Genomic DNA, 16,487 nt, shown 5'->3' with positions numbered 1-16,487 from the left:
CAGATGACATCGGCTCCTTTCACGCGATGATGGGCAAAGTCTGTATTGAATTTGGTCTGACCCCTGAAGAAGAAAAGAAGGAATGCTTCTTGTTCGACCATATGGGGAAAAGAAGGAAGTCAGTCTTCTCAGTGCCCATTCTGGATCACGTATGTCAAGAAGGCTTGAGGACCATGTGCCACCCATTTTCAGAACCAGCAATAAAGGGTAGGTTGGAAAAGAAATTCAAAGCTCCAGACTTTACACCTAAGTGTTTGACCGCTCAACCTTCTCCAGAATCGGTAGTGTCGGCGGCAGTAGCTAGGAAGGCCAGATCGCAGCATAAATGTTCAACGCCTCCGGACAATGAGGCCAGGAGGCAGGACGCTTTTGGTAAGAAGGTCCTATCTGTAGGAGCGATGACGGTTAAAGCAGCGAACTCGCTGGCGATTATGGCAAGGTACAACCGGGAGATGTGGCATTGTTTGGCCCCTATCCTAGAACACCTCCCTGAGGAGCATAGAAAGTCGGCCATGTTGCTGGTCCGTGAGGGGGAAGAGGCATCGAACCACTCGATTAACATTGCCGTGGACTTGGCGGAGTCCGGGTTCAAGCAAATAAACAACGGAGTAGTGTTGAGGAGGCAAGCCTGACTGAAATGTACTAACTTTAGGCTGGAGGTCCAGTATGAGGTACTCGATATGTAATGTGAAGGTGAGCAATTGTTCGGGGAGAAAGTGGACGAGGCCTTGAAAGGTATGAAAGAAGATACGGACACGGCCAGGTCGCTAGAAGCCCTGCAAAGTGGAAGAGCTTTTCGAACCTCTCATCCCTTCGGCGGAGCATCAGGAAATTTCCACTTTACCGCATCTAGAGACCGGAACTTAAGCAGGCCATCATACTCCTCCCAAGGTTATAGGCGTGCTGTCCAGGCAACGCGAAGAGGCCGAGACTACCAGTCTTCGAGGAGAAGGGGAGGATATTCATAGTCAACAAAAGGCAAGCAGTCAGTCCCAACCATGACGGGCTTCAGGACGTCCTGAAAGGAAGAGTCTCCCGTTGCGTCAACGAGTGGGAAAGAATAACAGACCGCTGGATATTGGACACGATAAAACTAGGCCACTCTTTGCAGTTCAAGGAAATGCTTACGCTTCAGGAAGTCACCCGATCCATACAGTCGGAAAATGTTCTAGCGTCGTTAGACCTACAGGACGCATATTTCCATATACCTATGCGTCTACGACACAGAAGGTTCCTAAGGTTCGTAGTCGGTCAGAACCATTACCAGTTCCAAGTACTTCCTTTTGGACTGAAGTCGTCTCCCAGGACGTTCACGAAATGCCTGGCTCCAGTGGCAGCTTGGTTGCGAAGGAAAGGTCATCATGTTTACCCTTACCTGGACGATTTGCTGATACGAGGCTTATCACCGAGAATAACACAGGCAAGCCTAGAGGCCACCATGCGACTTCTGCAGCGCTTGGGCTTTGCAATCAGCTTCGAGAAATCCTCCTTAACGCCCTCAAGGAACTTGATATTTCTGGGCGCGGAATTCCAAACTCAATCAGGGCTAGTGAAGCCTCCTTGGAAAGAGTTAAAAAACTAGCACAAAGGGTGAAAGAATGGAAAGTGGGCACCAGGGTGTCTGTCAGAAAATACATGTCACTGCTAGGAGCCATGGCGTCCTGTATTCCATTGGTGAACAATTGCCGTCTCTTCATGAGGCCAGTGCAGGAGTTTCTGGCAGACTGATGGATCCAAAGTCGAGGCTTATGGTCAGACAAGTTGAGCATCAGCAGCGAGCTTCTGCGGGCACTTAAATGGTGGCAGATCTCGGATAATTTGATGAAAGGGATGCACTTACAGGAACTGGATTTTCAATCAACGGTGTTAACGGATGCATCGCTGAAAGGATGGGGAGCCCATCTGGGATCCCTACAAGTTAAAGGACAATGGTCCACAGCACAGTCGTCACATCAACGTTCTAAGGGCGGTGCGTTGGGCTCTGAAATCCTTTTTACCACGCGTACAGGGATCGGTCGTCGGAATACTAACGGACAATACAACAACGATGTTCTATCTCATGAAGCAAGGGGGCACTCGTTCCAGGGCGCTCTCGAGCGAAGCTAAAAAATGACGTTGGGCCCTAGAGCAGGATATAAGCATAATGGCTTACCATCCTCCAGGGGTAAAAAAATATGCAAGCAGACTCTCAGCAGGGAAATAAATCAACTGCACGAGTGGGAACTGAACTTTCAACAACTGGCAAACATCTTCAGGAAGTGGGGTCATCCGTCCCTGGATCTTTTTGCAACGCGAGAGAACAAGAAGTGCGCACATTACGCAAACAGGTGGCCACAGCCCGGGTCACTGGGGGAGGCGTTCTCCTTCCCATGGACGAACAAGTTCGCTTATGCGTTCCCTCCGTTTCCACTTATCCGACGGACCCTCCAGTGGATTCATAAGTACCCGTGTCGGGTAATTGTAGTGGCTCCTTACTGGGCGAGACGGTCGTGGTTCTCAGACCTTATCCAACTGTCGATAGCAGAACCAGTGAAGTTCCAGAAGATTCCGAAACTTCTAGACAAAGGAGCAGTTTGCCATCACGACCCAGACTCCCTCAGCCTGACAGCCTGGCTCCTGACTTCTCCGAGTTTGGGGACCTGAACATTCCCTCGGAGTGTGGACGAATCTTACAGGCGGCTCGAGCTCCGTCCACAAATGCTTCATATGCAGGTAAATAGAAGAGATTCTGTGTGTGGTGCAGGGATCAACCGGGGTAGACCCTTTAAACATCGCATCAGAACAGATTGTTCCATATTTGCTGCACCTGGCGGCGAGAGGATTGGCTTTTTCCTCCATTAAAGTTCATTTGGCGGCCATCTCGAGATTTACTCGTAAAAGACATTCAACTCTGTTGTTCAGCGATCAACTAGTTAAACATTTCCTGAAAGGCCTATTTCGGATTCTTCCTCCAGCCAAAACAGTTTCCTCCTAACTGGAGTCTCAACCTAGTACTGTCGGCACTAATGACGGCTCCGTTCGAACCAATGTCGTCATCTTTTAAGTTTTTGTCTTGGAAAATAGCCTTTTTAGTAGCCATTACCTCAGCAAGAAGGCTGTCGGAATTGCAGGCATTGGTCATTGATCCTCCATACTTGCGGTTTTTCAAAGACAAAGTGGTGTTGGCAACCAACCCTCACTTCATTCCTAAAGTTCCAACAACATTCCACAAGCATTCTTCTATTGTTCTACCAACATTCTTTGCAACAGCCTCTTCTGTGGCAGAGAAAGCTCTCACACGTTGGATGTCAAGAGCTTTGAAGTTCTACCTCAGTCGTACTCAGGACTTTAGGCATACAAGGCAACTGTTTGTAGCTTATGGACCTTCGGTGAAAGTAAAACCGATCTCTAAGCAAGGACTGGCCCGCTGGGTGTCCTCGACTGTTGCTTTTTGTCACTCTAAAGCGGGAAAGCCGCTGGAAAGACGCCCAAAGGCACATTAGACGAGATCCACCTCGTCATCTGCAGCGTTGTGGTCCGGAATTCCATTGGTGGACTTTTGTCAGGCGGCATCATGGTCGGTGCCGCAAACTTTTACTAGGCATTACTTCCTAGAGCAAAAGCACGCGGAGGATATGCAGATGGGACGAGCAGTCCTTCGGCACCTGTTTCAGTAAGGTAAGCCCCACAAAGGGGTGTATGCTCTTGTCAATATGCTGTATTTTGGGTTATTGTCAATGGACCATGATGGGGATTTTTTCGTACACCTTACTGCATGTGCCACTTGAATAATCTTGGTTTGCATTGCATACCTCCAAGTTGGAGGTACGGCTATATAATCTATTTTAAGCATGAGAATCCATGAAAGATCCAATGCTGGAAAAGGGAGTAGTTTCTTATGTGTAACTCCATTTCTCCAGCGTTGTTATCTTTCATGGATTAACATGCGCCCTCCGGCCTCCCCTGAATGCAAACTCTATATGCCCCTTCTACTTTGGGGGTTAAAATCTGAAGGGAGCTGCGGGGGCGGGGCTATTTATACCTCTACGTCCTATTGGGTCAGGCGTACGCCACCCGATAATGACATAGATAGGACACAGACGTGTCGAAATATTTTACTATGGAAAACGTCTTAATAAATATACCGGGGGTTCCCAGCCTGACGACGGGGAATATTCTAAGCATGTTAATCCATGAAAGATACCAACTCTGGAGAAATGGAGTTACAGGTAAGAAACTACTCCAATCCTGCTCATTCAGATCAATAAGGGAGTCTTGTAGTGGATAAAAGGGAGGAGATGAATGGGGCTGATGTGTTTCCTCTTCAGGCAAACTTTGGTGGTTAAGGCTGTGAGACCGTGCAGGAGAGTGGGTGTGTAATGGTTCTAGGATGGAAGTTGCAGCATCTAAGGTTGGTGAACCAGCCTTTACCTTTGAAATACCCTTTGCATTTGATGACCCCTCATCCCTGTTGAGAAGGGGTCCATCATGTTGACCAGAGTGTGCATTGTAAAAGTGAACCTGTTCGCGAATGCCAGACTAGTTGGCAACTGGAGTCGAGGGTCCAAGCGATAATCTTACACGTTTGTGGAGTTCTGCCATAACAGCAGGTGCCACCAAAGACTTATCCGAAATGGGAATGAAGCTCTTTGCGATTGAAACACCCAGCATGGAATTATCATTAATGGGTATGTTGGAGAGGGTTTTCATGTAAGGCATGGCGTTGACAGTTGTTTCTGTTACAGTTTGCTTATTGTTGCCTAAAGTACAAGAGCCTTTTTCAGGTTGAGACATTTTGGGTGCAGAGTCGACGGCATCTGCAGACGTTTTAGACATACTTGCAATCTCTTCGCCGTAATCAGAACTCAATGCTTGAAGATCTTCACCAGTTAGAATATTCGTTTTGGGTGTGAAGGAGATATTGTAAATCGGAGCAGTTCTTTTTAATAATTTTGTTATTTCTTATAGCTGCTTTACTATACCGATGTGACATAGCTAGAAATGAAGATGACTATCAATCAAATCGTTCTGGCCACATGAATTTACTGCATAGCTTGGGCTGTATGTACATTGTTCTCTTGTGTGGTTACATTATATTGTGTCCTGATCTATTGAATCAACGCTATGACTACACAGATGAAATGGAAATGTTTCTGAGAGGACTAAATATTTTGTAAGTCCTCTTTAGTAGAACTATTTTGTACATACATGTGAGGTGCCGATTGTAAAGACTGGAAGTACCCTTTGTTGTGAAGGGTGCAGGTACAGTGGCAGTAGCAGGTGTCCGGTTTGGGTATTTCGTGGTTGGCTGCCTTTTGGTTCTTCGTTCCTGCCGCCTGGGCACAGATGACAGTGTGGCTTCTGGCGACTTCGACTCGAGCACTGTACTGGACTGCGGACCCTCACCAAGTCTGAACCCTCAGGACACTTTCCTCGTGGGTTGGTGGCGGCAAACCCGCCAGCGGATACTCATCGGCAGGTAGCGACCCTGGATATTCTCCGGTGTGGATAGATGTGGTGACAGCAGTGCCCCTTGAAGATTTCTTGGATTATTTGGAACTTTGGCAGCTCCGGGTGTTGGGCAGCACTATGCCAGGGCGATACACAGCAGCTTGGCTTCCAGCGGTCACACACTCCTCCAGACCCTGGATGACACAGGTGGACTTCTTGGTTTCAGGATGTCCAGGCACTCCTCTTCTCAACACACAAAGATCCCTCCTCTGGATGGCGGGCACACAGGACTGGCTTCCAGGGCATTTCGGGTGAAAAGCAAAAGTTGCACGATGTCCATTCATGACAACGGGAAGAGGACGCCTATACAGGTCCTATCTGGTTCAGTCCTTGAGTCGGCACTGCAGCCTTTGCGTCACACAGCCAAAACCAGACACCCACAATGCAGAATATGATTTGACTCCATACTCCATTCATACAGGTCCCACCCTAAGGGTGTACCCACAACAAGCAGTCCCTGGCAAGGTTCCAGTCAGTCTGGCAGGGGGCAGCCCCAGAGCCATACATGGTCCTTCTACCCAACTGCCATTCACTGGAAGGGAACAGTGCCAGGGCTTCTCAGGACTTTGAGAAACAAGTGGGGAAGGCAAAAGAAACCAAGAGGCTACAGTGGCCATCCTGTCTTTGTGTAGGGATCCATTGAATCCTATGGCAGGACCTGGGTATCCCAAAAACAGAGGATACCAAGAGCCACTGTCAAGTCAACATGTAGCTGCCACCAGCCCATACCCTGCTCTGTGGCTAACACACATGTGCCCAAAAACATAAACTAGGGGCACATTGGGTCCCCTAAGGGTAACCCATGGGTACTACTCACCAAAAGGTAAAAATGAATAAGACAGGGACACAGAGGCCCTGTCCCTCCAAAAGCATTTTCAGCATCACACCGATAACCAGTTTAATGTAACCTTGTTTGCATCGTACACTAGCTAGACATTATTATTTTTTTTGTTTTAAGAAAACCTTACACATTTTAATAAAAAAATATAAAAAGAAATAAAACAATCCCAAAATATAATAAACATCAAAGAAATAAAAAGAAATACCTACAAACTATCTAACATACCACATTATATAATAAATGTATGTAACATTGAAATATCATTACAGTGTGTTGCATCGTTCTTAAGCTTGCTGCCCCGGCAACCTAGAATGTTGATGCTTGAATGGATGGAAGGCTCTGGTTCTGGAATGCGAGGCGAGATGAGAGGCCGAAGGGGACAGGCTGATGGCAGTCGGTTATGACTTAAGCTCTTAACAAAGAGAGTACAATGTTACCTGTTGGAGAAGGAAGCCACTGGTTTTCATCTTCAACAGCAATGGTTTGGATGGTGTGTTGCAGGGGAATATCGAAATGTATCACAAGACTTCAGGGCTTAGATTTCACGGAAGAATAGGTGCGTGGCAGTGAACATTTAGTTGCTGATGCACTTTCAAGAAACCCCATCATGATGAGGATGGATGTGAGACTATGATAGAAGACAATCTGAGGGACATATTTGTGGATGATAGTTTACAGGAGGGTTACTGGGAGTCTGCGTGTTTAGAAGATGAAGGGTATCAAGTCGTTATGAAGCTAATCAAAGATAAGTGGAGAGGTGAGGGACTCTCAGCTGGTGCAAATCTTTGTACCTACAAGAGGGTAAAGGACGAATTGACTTGGAGCGAGAGTTTGTCTGTAGGTGACAGAGACCCTTGGTTTCTCAAGGCCTGAGGGAGACCATTTATGATTTAGGCCTTAAGGGTCACATTATTCCTTTGGATTTTTGGTGGCCGAACATTGACACTTTCATTGAGATGCTGGTCAGGGATTGTGAGGCGTGTCGGAGCAGTGACAAGTTACTTGAGCCACGGGTACCTCCCTGTCGTGGCCACTTGCCCAGGATCACAAGAGTGGTACCATCAAGTGGAGGGAGCAGAGGGTATCATGGGTCACGCACGTCCCTTTGGGACATTTATACATGGGGGGCCTGGTTGGACACAGTCCTGGCACCAGGCTCATGGAAGGATTTAAATGGGACATTTCCATTATGGGTAGAAGTGCTTAGAATGAACAGGAACTCTTTTATTATGAGCAAGAATACTCTGAAGAACTAATTTGTGTAACTAGTCCGGGTGTAGTCTCCATCTTCATCTGCACGTGCATCTTCTAACTTCTAGGAGTGGCAGGGTGTGGCTGTTAGGCAGAAACCTGTGCAGTTCCCTCTGGGACCACTGCAAAAGATTTAAGACTACAGGTGTTTGGCAGTAAACCCACTTGGTAGCAGTCTGTACCACACAGATTCACTTGATAGCTGTGGCTGAGCAGTCAGACTTCCCTCAAGAAGAGTTAGGCAGTATACAGAGTATTCACAATAGGTCAGAAGAGCACAGTAGAACAAGCAAACACTGACCAGAGCTTGGTGTAAAAGAGATATAATTATTTTTTTAAAACCACATCTAGAAAAACACACGGGCACTAATAGTAAGCAATTCAAAAACACGGTCACTAAAAGATATACACTCCCTTAGAGGAATTTTAGACAAGTCTTAAGTAAAGCCCCACTTATTTTCAGACAGCGGTGAACGCTTAACACAGATGGCACTCTAATAATTCGTTTTAAAAGGGAGAGAAAAGCAGAGTATAAATTGAAACAGATCCCAACACTTTCTTAAGAACAAAACAAGAGAGGTAGGCAAGTAAAACCGTGAAGTTAGAGTTCAGAAGGCCGGATCCACTTTAAGAGGATCAGAACGAAATGTGTCCAAGGTCACACGGTTGAAGTGCACAAGAGTCTTGCAAATGTTCAAAAAAGAGTTGGATCAAAAGAAAGGTACCAGTTAGAAGGTCAAGGCGGCCAACCCAGTCCAGAAGGTTAAGGGATTATTATTACCTTGTAGCAATCTTTAGAAAGGCAGGCCTGGCGGACACAGTACCTTAAAGTGGTGAGAAGACTCCAGCGGCGGCAGTTGTTCCTGGCAGCGGATGCAAGTCGGTGCTTCGTCCGGGGGAAGAGAGGATCTCGTCGGGGAGGAAGACAGGAGTCCGTTTCACTGCCAGGGAAGAAACCAGCCGCGGAGTTCTCAGGTAAAAGGAGCGGTCCTTTTATTTGCGGTCCAGTAGTAAGTGGCTATCCGGTTGCCGGGGTGCTTGGCACGGGCAATTCGACCACAAGACTGCCTGGGGTGCGAAGAGAAGAAGGTAAACTGGTTGTGCCCACCAGTCAGGGGAAGCAGCCTCTCCAGCTGGGAGATCTTCTCTGTCGTCGGGAAGTGGTGAGTTGGTTCCGCAGGGCTCCACTGGTGGTGTCGTCGTGGTAGGTCGGCTCAGCTTCTCCCTCGTCGGATTCTCAGGTCCTGTGGCGACTTCTGAAGTTCCAGTCCCCAAAGCCCTGCTTTTATGCAGCACACCCCCATTCACTCAGCCTAGCTGTCAATCAATCATGCTAAGTGGTGAGCCGGCCGGCTCACCACTTGGGCCAATCACACAAGAGTGCGACTTGAGTTACCAAGGTAACTCAGTCCAGGGTGCCTAAACCCCCTCCCACACCCCCTGTGGTACCCAGACAGAGTGGCACCACTTTTGGAGGCTTCTGTGGAGAAGCCCGCCAAAAAGTGGAACAAAGGGCTCGACTTGGGTTGGAGTCACAGAAGAGAACACAAACGCCATTTTAGAATCGAGTCCTGGCAAAAAATACCAACCGGCGAATTAATATTAATTAAATAAACCGGCGGTATGTTCGAGGCCATGAGAATTAAATAATTAAAGTTGGTAGCCTCGAACAATGGGAAAATCCCATAGGGATATATTTGCGGTCGAATATAAAAAGTAGTATCCACTGCCGCCAGCCAAAACTCGATCAGGGGGGACGGAGACGTGCCCCCTCGACTAACAGACCCCGGGACAATCGAATTGCCCCGACCAGTACGTCCACAATATGATGGTTTGTACCGGTTTCTGTTCATAATTTGGGACTAGTAAAGCCAATGGTGACTTTACATGCCCTGGGAGACAGTAGTCAGTCCCAGGGTATGGAGTCTATGGTGGGGTGTCACTATGACACCCCTGTGTCACTGCACGGAGGGTGCTGTGTAACACACATAGTAAAAACACATGAGACCCTATGGAGTAAAGGACCCCATAGCCCATAAAACACATTCAGTCAAAGGAACACCATAAATCATATCCAAGAGTGGGAGAAAAAGAGTCTCACTCTTGGCAGGAGAAAAAAACAAACTCCAGAAATACAGCAAAGCTGCTGGGGGACTCACTAGGTTAGAAAATTCAGCCTAAACGGAGAATTCTCCCTAACAGTGGCATGCAGAACTCTGCTAAGGGGCGTGGCCTTAAGAGCTCATCTATAAAATCCAGCCCAACCCCAAGGCACACGCTTGGCATTATTCTGCACCTCCGTGCAGTGTAATGCTCACCGTCGCCTTGGATTCATCTTACCTGGAGTTATGCAGCCATCTGCATCCGTGCTCGTCACTGGAGAATCCTGCTCTTAGCTGAACGCTTCCTCCTGGCACCGCGGCTTACCTGCAAACATCTCGGAGCGCAGACATCTTCTTCCTAACAACGCGGCTCACAGGCAAACACCCCGGAACGCAGACAGCATCATCCAGGCACGACGGCACGACGCACTCCATCCGAACTCGCAGCAGCTGCAAAGAATGGATGGATCGCCTCTCAAAATGGCCAGAGATGGGGGTCATCAGACATGCCACAGCTAGATATATTATCAGGTTCTTGGAGAACCTGTTCTGGAGCAACTGCTTAGTGATAATGGACCACAATTTGTATCGAGGAAGTTTCAGGGGTTGCTCCAGGAGAGGGGTGTGAAGCACAAGAGGACGGCGTTCTGTCACCCACAGAGTAATGGCTGCGTCGAACACTTTAACCGTACCCTCATGGATGGTGTGCGGTTGTCCGTACAAAATACCAGGGTTTGGCAAAAGGATTTACTTGTGAGGGTATTCCAGTACAGAGTAAGGCCTCACTTGACCACTGGTGTCTCACCCTTTGAGGTCATGAGGGGCCACAAACCCAAAACCCCACTGACACTGGGTTGGTTGGATCACTTGAGAATGGTGGATGCAGTTGTTAGGGGTGTCGGAGAGAGGGTAACAGTGTGCGTCGACCTCCAAAGTGCAGTACGATGTTAGGCACGGTTGTAAGACCGAAGAGTTGTTGACAGGTGATCAGGTCAGGGACGTCATTTAGGGGTCGCCAGAGGTCTCAACTGCGAGCTCTGAGGTCTCCCTTGCAACCTGTTTTGTTGTAATGCAAGCTCCTGGCTGTGGCCCAGCACCATGTGGCTCTTTACTTCTGGAGTGGCTGGCTTTCTTGTTCAGGCCCCTTAAAAAAAGAAGAAAAATAAGAACAGGAGTGCCACAAGTCTAACACTTTCAGCACTGACCCTACATAAGAAAGAATAGGAATACCAAATATGTCTTTCTGGAATTCTATACAATTGCTAGACTCCTTAAAGGTTTAGTTCAGGCACACTTCAGGGGATGAGTCACTGATTTAGTCTGTTCTTAAACGCCTCAACTCAGCCTTTCATCCTTCTGAGGTCAATAAATGAGTACCAACACAGGTTGGGTGATATTGGGTGTATATTTTTTCTATATAAAGCGCTTAAGCGTAAGTATCATTTAATAACACCTCATTATCATTTGGTCATGTTCGTCTGCTTGCATTCACAGTAATTTGGTAATATGGGCCTATACACACTGATCTTAACGATATATATGGCAATCCATTCTTGTATGAAATGTACATCACATTATAGTGATTTCGTAACCATATTTTTCGTAGTGTACAATGCTATATGCCACTTCCTGTTATGTCAACGGGTGAAAGGTTGTGTTCCATCGCTTCCGTGATATCGCTTTTGGGTGGGGTCAAATGACATCACTTCCTGTGATGGCATCAGGGGGTCAAGCGTCGTGTGATGTCACTTCCGCTACCCCTGGCATTTTGGTGAAATGACGTCCCTGGATCAGGTCAGGGTCAAACTGCCCAGAAAGGGGAGGAAGTGTGCCTCGAAATATTCTGACCTCAAAGTGGTCAAGAGGGATTGTGGGAATGCTGTTAGTTTGGATGGTGGAGATGTGTGGAACAAGAGAGTGGTCAAGGTCAGTTAGCACATCATGTCATTACTCCACGTTCTGATTACATCTTTCCCCTAATTGTTCCCGTTTCTCTCTTCTTCCTCCTCGTTTCCCTTCCCCCCTCTTCACTTCCTTCCCCATGTTCACGTTGCGTACATTCACTGCTCAAGGAAGGGAGGTGTGTTTATATAGTTCTTAAGCATGCTGCCCCGCCGGCTTGGAATGTTAATGCTTGAATGGATCGAAGGCTCGCGTTCTGGAATCCGAGACGACCTGAGAGAGAGTCTGAAGCAGAGTGGCTAATGGCAGTTGGCTGCGATTTATGCTCTTATCAAAAAATGAGACTACAATGTTACCGTTGGAGACTGCCATCTCATCCTTTCACAGCCCAAGTTAAAAAAAATTATTTCACAAACATGATGGCAGTGATCAATAAGCATACTGGTTTCCCAGCTAGTATCCGTCACCCCGGCCCTAAAAACACTACACTGGCTCCCAGTAAAACAGCGCATCATCTTCAAAACATTGTGCATAACGCACAGGGCAATCAGCGGACAAGGAGCAGAATTCCTACAAAAAAAAATAACTATCTACGAGCCAACGAGACCGCTCAGGTCAACCAACGAAATCCGACTGGAACAAAACCCTTACATCAAGAAGAAACTCGGAGGCACCGCTTTCTACCATTTAGCTGCGAAAACCTGGAACAACATCCCAAAAGTAATAAGGAACACCAAAGACCACCTTAAATTCAGAAAATTACTAAAAACCTGCCTCTTCAACACCGGAGACTAAAACCGAAACAACAATAAGACAAACGACTCATCAAAAAAGGACATTGACAAACCCCTAGAACCGACAGAAGTACCCTGGGCACCAGTAGGGCTGACGCTGGACACAGGGGTCCACACGCGAGACCCAGAGAAATGGATACAACTACTCCAGCCAACCCTTACCATCCCCCACCGCCCGTACAGCCACAACTAGGTTCCACGAGGCTGTGGAACGAACAAGATACCACCAATCACCACACAACTGGGTGTATGGACACTAGCAGCGGCGCTAGTCATGTGGAGGGGGTGAGGAGCATGCAAGGTTATTAAGGGAGCGGGCGGAGGGGACAGCTAGATCCTCAAACGGCCTCGAATGGAAAAACGGGCACGTACCTCCTGAGGCTCAGGGTGTACAAGCATCCCGTCGGGTAAGATTACACGAGCCCAACCGGTTCAGTCCAGGATAGAGATGACTAACGAATACCATTAACAATTTCCTTCTCTGCATACACCTCTCAAACTCCAAACCAAACACAACCACAAACCTCTAGCGCAGCAAACCGCACGAACTTCACTACACTGCAACAACAAAACCAAAAAACACATAGACTCGCACATCAGCACACGACGACTACCGGCCGCATACACCCCAGGCCCAGCCGACGGAACCACCGGGCTGAGGCTGCCAACAGCACATCACTGCAATCTTGCACTTTTCCAGCCTCCACCCACTAACCCACCCTCCCCGCCTCTTTCAGAGCCGCCAGAGCGCCAGGGGACCACTCCGGTGGTGATAGTGCGCGGTACAAATGACCTTTAACATTAACATTAAATGTGTTTGTGTAATAACATGCAAATCATCCATGAAATGTTTTAAATTGTCCCTCTCAAAGATTGAAGATTTGGGCACATAAAAAAAGTGTTTGCTCAAATCAGTCTTTTGAGAGTTAATGATTTAATTGGAGTTATAAACATGCTACTGGTGTAGTCTGCCTTCAGCCATTTATAAACGCTCTGCGTGACCTTCACTGAAGTATTAAAAACAAGCATTGGCAAAGCCAAAATTATTTTTTGGTATTCACGTTTTTATTCGTTGCATCAAAGTCAGGACAAAAACATAGATAACTTTTATTCTCACCCCATTCCTCCCTATTTCACCCTCTGTGAAGACCATTCTGCTTAGTACTGTCATGCCACTCACCTGGCACCATGGTACAGGGTCCCGGGTGACTACCTGGAGGCTCTACCTGCGCTGGAGGTGGACTCCGGTACGAGCAGCCCGGCAATTGACTGTGATGGGCGCTGCCATTATGACAGCTCTCCGCATTCTCGGGAGACCGTGTTCGAAGCTTTGCGCATGCGCAATCCACCCCGCCCTTTGGGTTGCCGGGGCAACCATTGCTGGTGTTGCCCAGCATTCTGCTCTTAACTGCCTACAAAAGCAGTGTGGAAACGCTCCTCTGGGCGTCTGAACGTGGATTTCCTTTTCTGTGTCCCTGCTCCTGGGCCCAGTTCCTTGATAACTCTCTTGCCAGTCCGAGCTGCCCCCTTGGTTCCTAATTTTTTTCCCCTTGATTCCTGCCCTGCTCCCTTTCTCCCGATTCTCCTTCTGTGTGTTCTTGTCTAGGGCCATTCTTTTTTTCCTCTTGTCCTGCATCCTGACTTGCTCCTGTTGCCTTGACTGCAGTCTTCCGCAGCCTTGCCAATCTGTTCCAGCGCTGCTACCAGTTAGTTTTCCTTCGATTTACTGGAGAGTCTTCTGGACATTGGACTTTGTGTGGCCTTCCCCGTCAGTGCTTGCACTGTCCTTGCGTCATGTGAATCAGGATAGATCCATCCTGTGGGGTGCTGAATCAGCGTTACCCTGTTTATTGGGGTGTCTTTGATTTGGTTTTCCGCCTCTCTTTGTCATCTAGTCATCCGGAGTCTACCTCGCAGCATACTTGTTGTACCGTCCCTACAGCAACAAAAGAAAGCATGTACGCAGCGCAGGCGAGATGCTTTGCATGACAGATTGAGACGCCTAAAACCACGAAATGAAGGCAGTCTAGGAACTCGGGGATGAATTGCAGGCTTAGTGTGGAAATGGCTACTCTATGACAAGAAAACGCAACTTTAACTCCAGAAAGGACACAAGGCGCAGGTGCTTCCTCTCACGCCGAGAGTGCCATGGCGCAGACCACCGTAATGAAGTACGACAGGGAACCACAACGTTTGGCTGAGTTTTGCAACCATTGCATAGTGCACTTTTTGTTCATTCCCACGCACTTCATCTAGGATAAAGCCAAGATAGGATATAGCTTGGGGAATCTCACTGGGAGTGCTCTGGCTCTGGCAGCTCCATATGTGTCTTCCAACAGCCCCATCCTAGCTGATTGTGTGAAATTTGAAAAGACTTTCATGGACGTGTTTCAGTCTTCTAATCTGGCCTCATCAGCACAGAACCGATTAATTTAAATACAACAAGGTTATGGCCAGAAGTGACCCAAAAGACCCCATTTCATTGCGGGTTACTTGAAGAATATAAGGCTCAATTGGTACACATACCGGAACCAGACAGCCTTGAATCATTACTTGATCAAGTACTCTTCGATCATCGGCTTGCTGAATGCAGAGGGGAGAGACAAAGGTCAGATTGTGTGTTCTTCAAGCCTTCCTCTACACCAGCATTGTCATTAGCCCCTTCAGATTCCGGATCAGACCCAATGTAGTTGGGAGCCATACATGGGCCATTGTCGAAAGCTGACAGTAAATGCTGCAGGGCGATGCGGTTATGTCTATACTGTGGGGCCATGGGACATATCTGTTCTCTTCATCCACCTAGGTCTTCGGAAAACTAAGGGCTTGCGTTATTCTAGAAGGCAACGGCAGGCCCATCGCTGCACTCAGCCCTTCTGCCAAAACCTGTAGATAACTTAACCATGCAACCTGTTATGCTACTGGTCCTGCAGGTAAAGGTCTCCTGGGAGCACAATGTGAAAGATGCTCAGGCTCTGCTTGATTGCGGGGTGTCTGGCAACTATATTGATGTCGACTTTGTGCAGAGAAACAGGATTACACTTCAAGATAAGGATGCTGCGACTCTTATCGAGGTGATTGATGGAACTCCACTGTCTTCTGGTCCTGTTTGTCAACACACTGGTGCACTCGGCCTCTGGATAAGTGGTCATACTGAACACATCTCATTGGACGTCATAAAATAACCCTCCTACCCCATTGTGTAAGGGTTGCCCTGGTTGTTGTATCACAACCCTCATGTCAACTAGGAATCACGCACTTTGGTGTTCGCTTCTACTCATTGTACGTGGCTCTGTAGCAGCCCAGACATCACTAGGGAAGTCGTTGACACAGCCCCTTAAACTCTTGTGAGAAGAATCCTTAGTTGTGTACTTTGAATGCCATTCCGGAGGTGTATGGTGACTTTCGTCTTCTATTTTCGGAACCTGAACACATTCCCTTACCGCCACATAGGTCCAATGATTGTGGATTGAACTGTTGCCTGATAAATCCATGACTCCTGGGAAGATCTATTCTTTGACTCCATCAGAACGTGAAGCTCTTAGTGTATATCAAGATGGTTGCTTAGACAAAGGGTATATTGTGCCCTCAGTCACCTGCTGGTTTTCCTCTGTCTTTCGTGAAAAAGAAAGGGGGAACTCTACATCTTTGCATCGACTACAGTCAGCTCAACGATATGACCTGCAAGACCGGTATCCTTTACCACTGATTCATGACATAATGGAATCCCTGCACACTGCTATTATTTTCAGTTGGATTTAAGGGCGGCATTCCATTTGGTCCATATACTAGCAGGTGATGAGTGGAAGACTGCACTCAGGACACCTCTGGGGCATTATGAACATCAGTTAATGCCATTCGGCCTGTGTTATGCCCCAGCAATGGTTCATGGATCACAGCTTTTCTGCTTTACTTGGTAAATATGTCTGGGTCTTTGTCGTCTATCCGAACATCATCTCCACGCTAAGGCTGAAAAATGTCTGTTTCTTCAGGGGCAGTTGGAATTTCATGCTTATGTAATTAACAGTTCCGAAATACAGATGGACCATGGTAAGGTGCATGCGATTCTCCAGTGGAAGAAACCATACGATCAAAAATGACTGCTACAGT

At 47.6% G+C, this 16,487-nt stretch overlaps 1 protein-coding gene across 6 annotated transcripts in view; it reads left to right on the top strand.

Annotated features, from left to right (window-relative positions):
* The window catches only part of PATJ (PATJ crumbs cell polarity complex component), a 3,332,662-nt gene that overhangs the window by 411,200 nt on the left and 2,904,975 nt on the right, over window positions 1-16,487 (top strand). The window lies entirely within an intron of this gene.

Source organism: Ambystoma mexicanum, chromosome 1q (genome assembly GCF_040938575.1).
Source record: "Ambystoma mexicanum isolate Mex_15411 chromosome 1q, UKY_AmexF1_1, whole genome shotgun sequence".
NCBI classification, from domain to species: domain Eukaryota; kingdom Metazoa; phylum Chordata; class Amphibia; order Caudata; family Ambystomatidae; genus Ambystoma; species Ambystoma mexicanum.
The sequence above is the reverse complement of the archived record's forward strand: the minus strand, read 5'-3'. Positions and strand labels throughout refer to the sequence as shown.